Source organism: Pristiophorus japonicus, chromosome 11 (assembly GCF_044704955.1).
Source record: "Pristiophorus japonicus isolate sPriJap1 chromosome 11, sPriJap1.hap1, whole genome shotgun sequence".
Classification (NCBI taxonomy): domain Eukaryota; kingdom Metazoa; phylum Chordata; class Chondrichthyes; family Pristiophoridae; genus Pristiophorus; species Pristiophorus japonicus.
Genome location: NC_091987.1, coordinates 110111989 through 110127239, shown reverse-complemented (window position 1 = coordinate 110127239; position 15251 = coordinate 110111989). Strand labels below are relative to the sequence as shown.

The window sequence follows — 15251 nt, the reverse complement described above, 5'->3', positions numbered from 1 at the left end:
TAGTCTCATAATAAGGGGCCGCCCATTTAAAACTGAGATGAGGAGGAATTTCCTCTCTGAGGGTTGTAAGTCTGTGGAATTCTCTGCCCCAGAGAGCTGTGGAGGCTGGGTCATTGAATATATTTAAGGTGAAGATAGACAGATTTTTGAGCGATAAGGGAATAAAGGATTATGGGGAGCAGGCAGGGAAGTCGAACTGAGTTCTTGATCAGACCAGCCATGATCTTAATAAATGTCGGAGCAGGCTCGGGGGTCAAATGGCCTACTCCTGCTCCTATTTCTTGTGTTCTTGTGTTCTTATAAAGGAACACGGGGACATTGGAGTGCATGTCCACAGATCCCTGAAAGTAGCAGGCCAGGTCGATAAAGTGGTTAAGAAGGTATACGGAATGCATGCCTTTATTAGTCGAGGCATCAAATACAAGGGCAGGAGGGTTATGCTTGAACTGTATAAAACACTGGTTAGGCTACAGCTGGCGTACTGTGTGCAGTTCTGGTCTCATCACATTACAGGAAGGACGTGATTGCACTGGATGAGTACAGAGGAGATTTACAAAGATGTTGCCAGGAGTGGAGAATCTTAGCTATGAGGATTGATTGGATAGGCTGGATTTGTTTTCCTTGCAACAGAGGAGGCTGAAGGGCGTGAGGTGTATAAAATTATGAGGGGCCTAGATATAGTGGGTAAGAAGGACCTATTTCCCTTAGCAGAGGGGTCAGCAACCAGGGGGCATAAATTTAAAGTAATTGGTCGAAGGTTTAGAGGGGATTTGAGGGGAAATTTCTTCGCCCAGTGGGTTGTGGGGGTCTGGAACTCACTGCCTGAAAGGGTGGTAGAGGCAGAAACCCTCAACACATTTAAAAAGTACTTGGATGTGCACTTGAAGTGCTGTAACCTGCAGGGTTACGGACCTAGAGCTGGAAAGTGGGATTAGGTTGGATAGCCTCTTGTTGGCCGGCACGGACACGATGGGCCGTAATGGCATCCTTCCATGCTGTAAACGTCTGTGATTCTGTGAACATCGTAAATCTTTTCTGCACCTTCTCTAAGGCCTTCACATCCTTCCTAAAGAGTGGTGCCCAGAATTGGACACCGTATTCCAGTTGGGGCCGAACCAGTGTTTCATACAGATTCATCATAATTTCCACACTTTAGTATTCTATACCTCTATTTATGAAGCCCAGGATTCTGTAAGCCGCCTTAACTACTTTCTCAGCCTGCCCTGCCACCTTCAATGATTTGTGCACACATACCCCCAGATCTCTCTGTTCCTGCACCCCCTTCAGGATTGTACCATTTAGTTTATATGTCCTCTCCTCATTCTTTCTACCAAAATGTATCACTTCACACTTTTCTGTGTTAAATTTCATCTGCCACGTGTCTGCCCCCTTCACCAACCTGTCTATGTTTTCCTGAGGTCTATCCCTCTTCTCCTCACTGTTCGCTATACTTCTGAGTTTTGTGTCATCTGCAAATTTTGAAATTGTGTACCACGTCCAAGTTATTAATCTATATCAAGAAAAGCAGTGGTCCTAGAACCGACCCCTGGAGAACACCAACTTCCTCCTGTCTGAAAAACAATCTTTCACCACTTCTCTCTGTTTCCTGTCACTTAGCCAATTCCCTTTCCATGCTGCCACTGTCCCTTTTATTCCATGGGCTTCAACTTTGCTGGCATGCCTATAATGTGACACTTTGTCGCATGCCTTTTGGAAATTCATGTACAATACGTCAACCGCATTGCCCTCATCAACCCTCTCTGTTACCTCATCAAAAAACTCTCAGTTGGTTAAACACGATTTGCCTTTAACAAATCTGTGCTGACTTTCCTTAATTAATCCACACCTATCCAAGTGACTCTTAATTTTGTCCCTGATTACTGTTTCTAAAAGCTTCCCCACTGCCGAGGTTAAACTGACTGGCCAGTAGTTGCTGGATTTATTTTTACACACCTTTTTGAACAATGCTGTAACATTTTCAGTCCTCCAGTCCTCTGGCATCACCCCCGTATCTCAGAAGGATTGGAATATTATGACCAGTACCTCCACAATTTCTTCCCTCAATTACCTTAACATCTTAGGATTTATGGGGCTGGATTTTCAATTCTGCTCATTTTGGTGCAGTAATGGCGGTGGGGTGGTAAAGTTTGCACCCGGGAACAGTTTGCGCCTTAGTCAGCAAAACTCAGCAGCTGGGCCCTGAGTGTGGGGCAGAGCACTAAGGGAGGCAATGCACAGCTCTCTTAGGGCGCTAGGCCGGCTGAGCAAACGAAAATCCTGAGCTAAACAGCCGGCCTCGGAGCGACCTAAGAGAAACCTGGGGAGAAAAAAAAGAAAAAAAGCACCAAAAGCATTCTCAATAAATAACTCACGCCACCACAACATGAATTGCAAAAAAAAATAATAACAATCACACTTACCTGGGGTTGACATTACTGACCTCACTGCAGCTGCTACAGCTCAGACCATCAGCTTTCACAGCTGGTCCCAGCATGGCGCTCAGTGGAGCACTACGGATCGGGCGGTAGCCAAAAATCAAGCCAGTGTCTCAACCTGGGGTGTTGCACACCGGCTCGCGTCTTCTGGGTGGTAATGCTCCACGCCCCGCTGAAACCGGCACCGAAAGGCCCGGCGGGAAGCTGGCCGCCCGACCGGAAATGCTTATCCCAGCCATTGCCACCCCTCCCGGGCGCTAACAGGGGCGGCAGGAGGCGTAAAATCCAGTCCTATCTATTTTAAGTACAGCCAGCCTTTCAAATACCTCCTCGTTATAAATTTATATCCTGTCAAGTATCTCCACTACCTCCTCCTTCACTATGTCGATGGCAGGATCCTCTTCCTTGGTGAAGACGGATGCAAAGTACTCATTTAGTATCTCAGCCATACCCTCTGCCTCTGTGCATAGGTCTCTTTTTTTGTCCCTAATTGACCCCATCCTTTCTCTTACTACCCTTTTACTATTTATGTGCCTATAAAAGACTTTTGAATTATCTTTATGTTGGCTGCCATTCTATTCTCATACCCTCTCTTTGCCCCTCTTATTTTCTTTTTCACGTCTCCTCTTTCTATACATAGCCTGATTCTCAGATGTATTTGGAATCGGATATCTGTCATATGTACTCTTTTTCTGCTTCATCATATTCTCTTAATTATCTCATTCGTTATCCAGGAAGCCCTGACTTCTAGTTGCCCAGCCTTTCCCACCAGTGGGAATGTACCCCAACTGTACCTGGACTATTTCCTCTTTAAAGGCAGCCCATTGTTCCATCACAGTTTTGCCTGCCAATCTTTGACTCCTATTTACCCGGGCCAGATTTGTACTTATCCCACTGAAATTGCTCCCCCCTCCAGTTAAACATTTTTACTCTAGATTTCAACCCTGCCTTTTTCCATAGCTAATCTAAACTTTATGGTACTATGATCACTGTTCCCTAAATGTTCACCGACTGACACTTGCTCCACTTGACTACCCATTTCCCAAAACCAAATCCAGCAATGCCTCCTCCCTCATCAGGCCGGAAATATACTGATAAAGAAAGTTCTGCTGAACACACTTCAGAAATTCTTCCCCGTCTCTGCCCTTTACACTATTATTATCCCAGTCTATATTACGATAATTGAATTCCCCCATTATTGCTACTCTATAGTGTCATGTATTCAACTGTCATTGTAACCCATGTATAAACTGACCTAAGTTGTACACCATGAGAACATTGACCACTAAGTGGTGAACTTGTGGGAGACACTCCTAACCTGGACTTTCAGGTATAAAAGGGGAAGCTCCACCCACCTTCATCACTTCAGTGCTAGCTAATAAAGGTTACTGGTCACAAAGTGACCTTCTCTTAAGTATGGGCCTCGTGTGCATTTAGACTGTATAGTAAGGGCATATTATATAGTTCTTACACCTCTCTGTAATTTCTCTGCAAATTTGCTCCTCTATATCTTTCCCACTATTTGGTGGTCTATAGAATACAACTAGTAGTGTAATGGTACCTCTATTGTTTCTTAACTCAGGCCAAATAGATTCTGTCCTTGACTCCTCCAGGACATTCACCCTCTCCAGCACTGTAACATTCTCCTTAACCAATACTGCCACACCATCTCCTATCTTTCCTTCCCTAGCTTTCTTGAACGTCTTATAACCAGGAATATTTAATATTCAATCCTGCCCTTTTTTGAGCCAGGTCTCCATTAGTTCCATAACATCATATTCCCATGTGGCTATTTGCGCCTGCAGCTCACCAATCTTTTTTTACTATGCTTCGCGTGTTCACATACATACACTCTAAACCTATCTTAGACCATCCTGTGTTCTCTTAGTCTAACCCCACCTAATACCTTACTATTTCTTACTTTAGTGCCTGTCTCTCCCAATCCTTTGTGCACCTTGTTTCTCCTTTCTATTGTTACATCCTGGTGCCCTTCCCCCTGACAAATTAGTTTAAATCCTCCCCAACAGCACTAGCAAATCTCCCCACGAGGATATTGGTTCCGGCCCTGTTGAGGTGTAACCCGTCTGGCCTGTACAGGTCCCACCTCCCCCAGTCCCAATGCCCCAGGAATCTGAAGCCCTCCCTCCTGCATCATCTCTCCAGCCACGCATTCATCAGCGCTATTCTCTTATTTCTATACTCGCTCACGCGTAGCACCGGGAGTAATCCAGAGATTACTATCTTTGAGGCCCTGATTTTTAATCTTTTTCCTCGCTCCCTAAAATCTGCCTGCAGGTCCTCCTCCCCTTTCTACCTATGTCGTGGTACCAGTAGGGACCACAACCTCTGGCTGTTCACCCTCCCCCCTCAGAATATTCTGCAGTCACTCAATGACATCCTTGACCCTGGCACCAGGGAGGCACATACCATCCTGGAGTCACATCTGCGGCCTGTCTGCTCCCCTAACTATCGAATCACTATTGCTTTCTCACTCTTCTTCCTCCTCCCCTGTATAGCTGAGCCACCCGTGGTGCAGCGGACTTGGTTCTGGCTGAACTCCCCAGAGGAACCATTCAGTACCGAATACTGGTTGGACAGCGAGATGCACTCGGGGGATTCTTGCACTACCTGCCTCATCCTCCTTTCCTGTCTGGCAGTCACCCATTCCCTCTCTGCCTGTACACTGTGAAGCTGTGGGGTGACCACCTCCTGAAACATGGTATCCACGAAGCTCTCAGCCTCACTGATGCACCACAGTGATTCCAGCTGCTGCTCAAGCTCCAAAACCCGGAGCTTGAGTTCTTCCAGTTGACGACACTTCCTGCACACATGGTTGTCCAGGACACGGGAAGCGTCCTGGTGTTCCAACATGGCACATGACGTGCATTCCGTAGGACTGAGCTGCCATGCCATGCCTTTAGTTAATAGATTATTAACTAGAAACACCAGCTACCCACAAATCCGCTCCTTCCCTGGTTGTAACGCCTCTTTCGCTTGCATTTGTTGCTTTTGTTGTTGTTTTTGCTGGAGGTACTCTACCTGCTCGCTGTTGCCGGTGTTCCAGTCTGTGCCCTCAGGTCTTCCTGCTCGATTCAGCCACTGCCTCATCACTGCCGCCGCTGCTCCAGTCAGCTTTATTTAATAACTTTATTTAATAGTCCTCTAGATTGGTTAGAAATGCACTGACAAATTAGATAAACAGCAGAACCATCTGTGCACTTTAATCATCTGTCCACTTGACAACATGTGAAAACATATTTTTGTCTCATCTGGAATGACAGCTGCTCCCTAAGTGCTGTGTTGTGAGACTGTATTGTGAAGGAACTATGTGGCCATTAAGGTAAGAATTCTCTTTACATGATTGTCGATCAGGTGCAAAGCTACTCGTTAGATTTTACCCTCTTTTTTTTTTTTTGAAATTCGTAGCCAATCGTTCCAATTCTTTGTCAAATCACAAACGCCAGAGGTCACCTTGCACACGCCAAGGATCACTCTGCGCCAATGCTCTTAGCCAAAAGGCCTAGAGCCACTGCACCGTTCCTGGAAGTACTGCAATACCAGGTTCGTGCCATGGAGGTGGATGGGTCAGGTCCCCCACACACCTCCGTGGAGGTGGATGGGTCAAGCCACCCCACCCACCTCCTGTTTCCAAAAAAGCAAGCATCTACCTTCCTGATCCAGGGAGAACCACCCGGAGGTCATGGTGGCTACTCCCCTGTCAGGTCAGTTACGCATGATCTTAGCCAAAAGGCCGAGAAGCGTTTTTGTTCGCATACAGCTGAGTAAAGTTGATGGTGGCAGAAAATTTAGCAGCTGCAGGAAGTTATGTTTCCAGTTTTCTGCACTATTCTTCCCTTGAGACAACCATTCTTTTAGTAATAATGGGCTAGAATTTACCATAAAAATAATGGTGAGGCTAATGACGTTCATCGTTACTTATGCGCAAATCAGACAACAATTTCAGGCGAGTGCAGAAGCACAGTTAAACAAGAGGTTGTTGCCCGAGATCCGCTGCTCCTTCATAAACTGCATAAGCGGCATCTCGCTGTCTGGCTCCCCATTCAAATGTATTGAACGCCGTATACTTGCATGGTAGATACAAACTATACGCTCCACGGAAAGATCGGGCTTGTCCATTTCAGTCTAATTACCATTACCAACTTCTCTGCCACTGAAAATAAGCTTATCATCATCATAGGCAGTCCCTCGAATCAAGGATGACCTTGCTTCTATTGTGTTCCTAACATAGATGAGGCTGCACACAGGCAGGTTAACAGTGACCTCAATCTTTAATAAGACACTCCAGCGTGAGGAACAGGCCTTAGGGGCCGGCTTATATACAGTGCTCCCAAGGGATGCTGGGATCCCTCCTTGGGACTTCAGGGGATGAGCTCCCTGGTGGCGGAACATGGGAGTGCATGCTTTACAGATACACAACAGCTTCCATGTCAAAAAGTTCACAGGTGTTTCAATGATGGACTGAAAATTCCAGGTCCAAACTAAATCTTGAAGGGTGGAAGATGCCTGTGCTTAGATTTTTTTTTAACGTGTGGTGACCGTTGCACACCAGCCACCACACGGGCTTGACAGAGCTAGGTCTTGGTCCAGTAGCAAGGATTAACCAAGACGACTGGAGACCTGTTCTGCTGCACGGACCTAGTGCGCACACATATCGCAGTGTGGGCCGGCCCATGCTGCCCCTGGGCCCTCGCCTGTTCTGGGCCCCGATCATGTCCCTCTACAGTCTCTCGCCGCTCCTGATGTACCTGCCCACGCTCCAATCACCGACCTGGATCTTGGTAATGTCCCTTTTCACTGCCGTTGCTCTCCTGCTCCAGCACGTGCTGCTCCCTGGAGTGGTATGCTGCCACGCTGCTCCTTCTGCCGTCGGAGCAGGCCGGTGAGCGGAAGGAGCAGCGCGGCAGCCTAGCCCAGCAGTCTGTGCGGCCCCCAGCCTGCGAGCACCATCGGAGCAGGCCAGGGAATGGGCTTATACAAGTATGGAGTCTCATTCCATCACATTTTAACTGTTGTTGGAGTTTTTTTTAAACTTTTTCTTTATGTCTCCATTTCCTCTCTTAATCCAATCTGTCTTTTCCTCTCATTATTTCGCATTCTGTAGCTGATTTGACATTGAATTCATTATTCTAACTTAGACTATCTGGTTCACATTCTGCACTGTTCATTACTGATTCTTCAATCTGATGGTTTAAGGAGACACAGGTTGGACTATTAAGTTGGTGACCCGCCGGGAACAGGGATGGGGCAGTAGAGTGTGGGAAACCTGGGTTTCTTCATAACATCATTGACAGGCTGGTTTCTAGTCAGGCAGGGAATGCTGGAAAAGGGGATGGAACTACAGGTAGGTGCAAGCTCAAAGCCCGGGGGTTTCCGATCCCGGGGGATGCTGATGGTGGGGAAGCTTTGGGGGCCAGGAAGAAGTATTCTTGCTACTCCCGGCCCACAAGGAATGTTCCCCGAGGTTGCCCTTGCCTCGCTGTAGCTGCTGGGTTTCCTGAGGCCCGGGAACCCTGGCCGGCCACAGTAAAACCTGCATAGCAGGTTAAATCCGAGGCTTCTGACCCCATTAAATATTTAAAGTGCCAAACCCTTTCATGGGTGTGGGTTAGCTGCTCGCTATATAAATGCAAGCTCTTTCTTTCTTTCTAACAAACATAGTCACCAGATTGGTTCGACATCACCTTTGGGATTTGCACAAACAGCAAATTGGAAAGCGGAATACTGTACTCAGTGAAATATTTCCAAACGGTCCAATTGCTTTTAGCAGAGATAGGAACCAAGGCCATTTGTATTCAGGCCAACGTCAGCCTTGGACATTGACATGCCAATGATTGGACAGAGGTCCTATGCCTCACATATCAGCATTATCCATACCAGCTCCAGTGAATCAATACCAGTCAGTCAGGGTGTGTGTGTGTGTATATGCTAATTTGGATATCAACTGCGCATGCATATATAAAAATGTACTAATGTACCAATGCTGATCATTTTAAGTCGATCAAATACAGCACCGTCAAAGAATATCAGTCAAGAATTTCTTGATTCAGTAAACTGATTAGACTTGATGAAATAAAGCCAACATTTCTCACTAATTTGTTTTGTGCCAATCAAAACTCAACTGATTACATATATTTTCATAAAAGGTGTTTATATGACATTTGTGTCAGTTGTGACACAGTGGGTAGCACTCTCACCTGAGTCAGAAGGTTGTGGTTTCAAGTCCCGTTCCAGGGAATTGAGCACAAAAATCGAGGCTGACACACCAGTGCAGTGCTGAGGGAGCACTGCACTGTCGGAGGTGCCGCCTTTCGGATGAGACGTTAAGCCGAGGCCCTGTCTGCCCTCTCAGGTGGATGTAAAAGATCCCATGGCACTATTTCGAAGAAGAACAGGGCAGTTACCCCGGTGTCCCAGCCAGTATTTATCCCACAATCAACATCACAAAAAAAAAAACAGATTATCCGGCCATTATCACATTGCTGTTTGTGGGAGCTTGCTGTGTGCAAATTGGCTGCTGCGTTTCCTACGTTGCAACAGTGACTACACTTTAGAAGTACTTCATTGGCTGTAAATCACTTTGGGATGTCCTGAAGTCATGAAAGGCGCCATATAAATCCAAGTTTTTCTTTTTCTTTATTGCTGTACCTCTTGCTTTTTTTATTCCATAGCTTCCTGTGAATTAGTAACTGTGAAAGTATCCACCTTGTTGCTTGCTACACAGCTAAAAGAGCCAGTGTTATGACTATGTTTTGGTTATAGACTTTAGCCACTTGATGTGCCATAGAACATAGACTCATACTCATCCATGTTTGCTCAAGGCATCAAGCTATTCATTCTTGCTCCACAGACATCTGAGGTAAAACTTCAGATTCTGCTTTATGGGGCTTAAAAGACTCAGACAGTACAAACTAAATGTTTCAGCAAACCCAGACATGTATTTTAATCCTGCAAAAAGATGAGGTTTAGTCAGGTTTGGCCTCAAAAAGAATGACTTAATTGTTAGTGGAATGTAGATACAATTGCTACCAGTTTTCACAGAGTAATGCTTTTGACAGTGTTAAAACACTATTGGAGGAAACTATAGCCACAATGTGGTTACAATTTTATTCAAGGCACAGACATAAACCATTAAATATTTTCCACACAAAGTAATTTTTACAAAGGTGCCAATTATCATTTTTGAAGTTACAGTAGCTGCCAATAAGGAGATGCAATTTGACAGCTATTTTGATCTTTGCTGTGGCTGCTACTTTGAGTGAATGAGCAGAGTATTGTATGCAGAGGAAGCTGTGCATATAGAAGGATCGATGACTCAATGAAGGCAGTGCTATTCTCAGTTGGAGTTCTCATCCCACATACCTGTTTTCTATGCTGCTTTCACTGACCTTTCATCTGGATTGCAGCAGAGATAAGATTTCCATTTCTATTCTCTTGGACTATTTAACTATTTGGTCGTATCACCCCTTCTCACACACAATCAGTTATCTTAACCTTGCCTGCAAAAATTGGCACATTATCAGTAAAACATTTAACACTAATCCTTTTTAGCTACTCTTAGGTTGCTTCAGGCTGTGCTTCAAGTTTCTTCTTTTTGGCTGAAATGTATTTTATTGACTGCAATCAACTATGTCTACAATTTCCCAGTGACTTTTACGACCTCTGGCAATAAACTCTTGATAAAGTTTTTGTTTTGTAAAATGTTGCCTCCAGATTAAAAATTGTAGATTTTGTTCCAAAAGAATGACACGTATATGAGAAGGCTATTGGGTTATAGTTCAATCATGGAACTTGTGGTGATTGTATAACCTGCATAAGCTTTAACTCTGTTTCTCTCCACAGATGCTGCCTGACCTGCTGAGATTTCCAGCATTTTCTGTTTTTATTTCAGATTCCAGCATCCACCGTATTTTGTTTTTATATTATTATTTAAGCTTTATTGTTGTTGCCTGATGTCATCTAAACCATCTTGAATTAAATTATTGCTGTATTTCTCTCCAGGTGTCTGTTACATGATATGTCTTTTCTTGCCTCTCAGAAGACAATTAAATTATAAAATGAAGCATTGATGTAGCAGTAAGACCTGGAGATTGCCATTGCAGAATTATTTTTAACTGCTTATATTTTTTCAGAAGGCAGTTGAGCTCTAAGGGCTAAAGACAGCCTACTTTAAAATTATTTATATTTTTTCATTTTAGAAAGCTGTTCCCCTTTAAGTGCTTTACACTGCTTTCTAAAATGACAGGCTAGCTTTAAGACAACGCTGCCTCGCTTCAGGGACATTACGTCCACACTACATTGTGCCTCCTGCTGAGACTACCACCCAAAACAACGCATCACACAGTAGGTTTTGCGCTCCGATCAATTTAAATCAGCAGGCAGCACCAAAATACTGGTGCTACTGCACTTTTTTTTGTGGGCGGCCGTTATCCTTGGCCCACAGTGGCACCGTCCACTTTTTGGCTTCATCAAATTTCTAGGCCATAGTTCTCTCCATGGACACCTGTCACTCTCAGCTACTTCAACCAAATGGTTATTCTTTAGGTGTGAATCTAGTCAGAGTGTGTTGGCAGACTGCTCATCTGTTGGGACAATAGCAATTGAGCCTGATCCTACCCAGGCATGCAAACCAGCAGCATCACTGCATCATGATCAGGAATACAAGCATTAGTCACCTTCCTTTTCCACCCTTCTTAACCAAGGGTTGTTGAAGTAAGTCGCAGCGTCCTTCCTGTTAAACCTTGCACATTAGAACAGCAAACTGAACTTAGTATGTTAATTGTTTAGAATATATTACCGTTTTTCTATATCTTGCTCTCTGATGATACTGTAGACTGGATCAGAATTTATTTTGATTTTCTTATTCAGGAACCATAGAAACTGAAAAAGTATCACAAAAACAAAAAGTTATGTGATGGGGTAATTTCACTATTTAATTTTATTGTTTGAGTGAAATTATACTGCCACTTTCCACTTGCAGAAAAGGCAAAAGTGACACTTTAACTTTGGGGTGCGAGGCCCTCTCAGGGTATAAATCCATGGTATCAATCCAGGCTTAAAAAGTTCAGCTGTTTTGATAAAGCACTTGTGCTTACAATGTGCAAACATGCATGTACAAAGCCCAGACTACAATTTGTAGCTGGCAGCATAATTTTGATGTCACCAGTTTGGAATCTCAAGGTTTTTGTTTGAATCTCAAGCTTTACCTGGCAATTTCAGGCAATTAGCCCATTATAATCAGTATAAGATGGCAGTCCAAGTTGAGCTTCAGATAGCCATACTACTGAATCATTTAATCTCCGATCAAGTGAACGCCTTGATTCGGTTGTAATGATAGCAGAATTTTTATTCTGAGTCATAGGAAGAACAAATCTGAATTTTCTTATGTGTAATTTTGAAACAATTAAAACTCAGCTCGAAACGTGACTAAATGAAGGCTTGAAACCCAGTTTGGAAGATGCAGTTATTTGATCTGTAAGTGAGCAAGGATGCAGGAGCTTGCCTCTCAATGCTGATCAAATTGTTGGCCCCCTGAGAGACATGGGCATTTAATCCAGCTACTGTCCGCCAGTCACAGATGTGCTTTCAATTACTGGCAAATGTCAAAGTTGCCGAGCCGACAGATGAATTCATTATATTTCAAATAGTTGAACCATCATTGGTGCTTTGTTCTAATTGAGGTTCATGTTGTACAGTTTAAAAACATTGACAGACCTAAGAGAACTGGATAACATGGTTTCAGTGGCCAGCAGGTGTCAACAACAAATGGGCTATAGCCAAGAGGAGGGTGGCTGCTGTTATGTCACCCATATAGTTGCAATCAATCCCATGTTTGATAATTCCTTGCTATGCATTGCCTATACAGTATGGTATGGTTAAGACAGCCTCCGTGCAAGTCACCACCTACATAACATCCATCAGAGACTCTGTTTAAAGCTATTGAAAACAATAACCAAAATTTTGTATTGCCTCTTATTTTGAAACACTTGCATATTGTTTAAGTCAAGTATAGTACTAATTTGTTGCTGCTTCTTCATGTGTGTAATTATTGTAAATAAATCTGACTATTAATTTTAGCCTGAACAATGTGGTGTGACAATGTGGTATTTATCACCTTTTGGAATTAACAGAATATGATGGACAAAATTTTGCGGATGACACTAAGTTGGGTGGCAGTGTGAGCTGCGAGGAGGATGCTGTGAGGCTGCAGAGCGACTTGGATAGGTTAGGTGAGTGGGCAAATGCATGGCAGATGAAGTATAATGTGGATAAATGTGAGGTTATCCACTTTGGTGGTAAAAACAGAGAGACAGACTATTATCTGAATGGTGACAGATTAGGAAAAGGGAAGGTGCAAAGAGACCTGGGTGTCGTGGTACATCAGTCATTGAAGGTTGGCATGCAGGTGCAGCAGGCGGTTAAGAAAGCAAATGGCATGTTGGCCTTCATAGCAAGGGGATTTGAGTACAGGGGCAGGGAGGTGTTGCTACAGTTGTACAGGGCATTGGTGAGGCCACACCTGGAGTATTGTGTACAGTTTTGGTCTCCTAACCTGAGGAAGGACATTCTTGCTATTGAGGGAGTGCAGCGAAGGTTCACCAGACTGATTCCCGGGATGGCGGGACTGACCTATCAAGAAAGACTGGATCAACTGGGCTTGTATTCACTGGAGTTCAGAAGAATGAGAGGGGACCTCATAGAAACATTTAAAATTCTGACAGGGTTAGACAGGTTAGATGCAGGAAGAATGTTCCCAATGTTGGGGAAGTCCAGAACCAGAGGTCACAGTCTAAGGATAAGGGGTAAGCCATTTAGGACCGAGATGCGGAGGAACTTCTTCACCCAGAGAGTGGTGAACCTGTGGAATTCTCTACCACAGCAAGTTGTTGAGACCAATTCACTAAATATATTCAAAAAGAAGTTAGATGAGGTCCTTACTACTAGGGGGATCAAGGGGTATGGCGAGAAAGCAGGAATGGGGTACTGAAGTTGAATGTTCAGCCATGAACTCATTGAATGGCAGTGCAGGCTAGAAGGGCCGAATGGCCTACTCCTGCACCTATTTTCTATGTTTCTATGTTTCTATCCCACATAGTCTTTTTGTGCTTTAAACCACAATTAAGAAATAATTGTTTGTCCTGTCCCACTCGCAACAAGCATAACAGATGTAGGTTTTAGCTCATAGGAGACTTGGTCTGTTTATAGAAGCCGCATTTTTGTTCTGCATACATGTTATGTGTTGGGAAAAAGCTTAAACCACAACATGGATTATTCAGTACTGCTCTTTCTCTGCACACCATTATTCCTAAGTGAAACAATCATCCCTTTTGTGTACTAAACTCTTCTTAATATCAGTCTTGGTTTTCTTTTATTAAACAAACTTCTCCCTAAAGTAAATTACCAGCCTTAAAGAAAAATGCGATTAGAATATATCAAAAGTAAAAGTCGAATGGAACAGCTTGGAAATGTAAAACTGTGGCATTTGTAGGGTGCGCAAAATGATTGGGTGTGTATTCAAGTCCCTAATGCTCACTGGATTTGAATGGCTTGTTCATTTGAGCATCACCCTTATAGTTCATATCAAATAAAGCTCATTGTAACACACTTCTTTCTATTCTTGTGACTTAAGATAGATTCTACAGGTGGAATTTTTAACTATAATACACCATACCTTTAGTTATGTAAGTTACATTGCTTATTTACCATTTCCCAGAAACATTAACAAAGTTATTTTGGCTGGATGATTGTTGCCAATTCTATTAAATACATGTGTATGGATAATAAGAGAAATTGTTTACAGGCTAAATATCACTGTTGGAGATTTTGGGGTCAAAATTGCCCTGTTTTGCGATGCCAGTTAGCGCCTCCGGGGCAGTACTAACGGGGCACAAAACAGTTTTCGCCCGGGGGGGGGGGGGCAGGGGGCGCTACCGGCTCCCCAAAAATTGCACGGGAGTTAACAGAGGCGCTGGCATAGTAACACAGTGCCCTGGGCCGTCACATGACTGACAACGACGTCACCGCCGAGCGCAGCAACCCCTTCAGCGTGCGTGCCACGACGGAAATTGCCTAGGGCCCGCGAAGCTCTGCGAGCGGTGTCAGCGCAAGCCTTGCGGGTTGCAAACCGGGCTGAACTCCGCTTATGGGGCGGAGATTAAAGGGGAGGTGGTGAGCGCTCCGTGCCACCATCTTGCTGATTTTGCCCACTCACCGGTCGGCGCAACAACTTCCCTTGTGTGGTCCGGGTCGCCCTAGTGCAGCCTGGCACTTTGTTTTGGATGCCGGGCTGCGGCCTCGGCACCACGCCACCCTGGTGGCCCAGTAGAGGCCATCAGAAGCCCGGCAGAGTGCACAGTGGCCCTCCCCTTTAACCGAAGGGGAGGGGCCTTGAACCGTGTCAGCGCTACGTGCCCCAAAAGGAAGTGGAGCGCGCGAGATTGCGCACTACTTTCTGTGAGGGGTGGTAATCGCAATTTCTCGGCTGGGGTGCAGGAATGCCTGCCCCGAGTTGTTAACCGTCCCCAAACAGGGCACTGAGGAATTTCTCCCTCTTTGTTTTATGTCATGGTTTGTATTGCAGGTAATTCTCGTGTCATGACTGTTACTTTTCAGCATAGTGCACTGTAGGTTACAGATGGTTGAATTTCAATCATGCATTTAAAATATAAATCTTCAAATGTTGTTACATTAATTTTTACAGTATAATAATTATAAAACCCATCATTGTGTAATTCTCCTAACGTAAAAAGGGCTGTAAAGCATGAAAAGTTATACAAATTATGATTCTGTAGCAAAAAC

The 15251-nt window shown here is 44.4% G+C and overlaps 1 protein-coding gene and 1 pseudogene across 1 annotated transcript in view; one reads left to right on the top strand and one right to left on the bottom strand.

Annotated features, from left to right (window-relative positions):
* The window catches only part of cnksr2a (connector enhancer of kinase suppressor of Ras 2a), a 799210-nt gene that overhangs the window by 109388 nt on the left and 674571 nt on the right, over window positions 1-15251 (top strand). The gene's annotated exons all lie outside the window — the stretch shown is intronic.
* Window positions 5960-6198, bottom strand: LOC139276563 (U2 spliceosomal RNA; annotated as a pseudogene).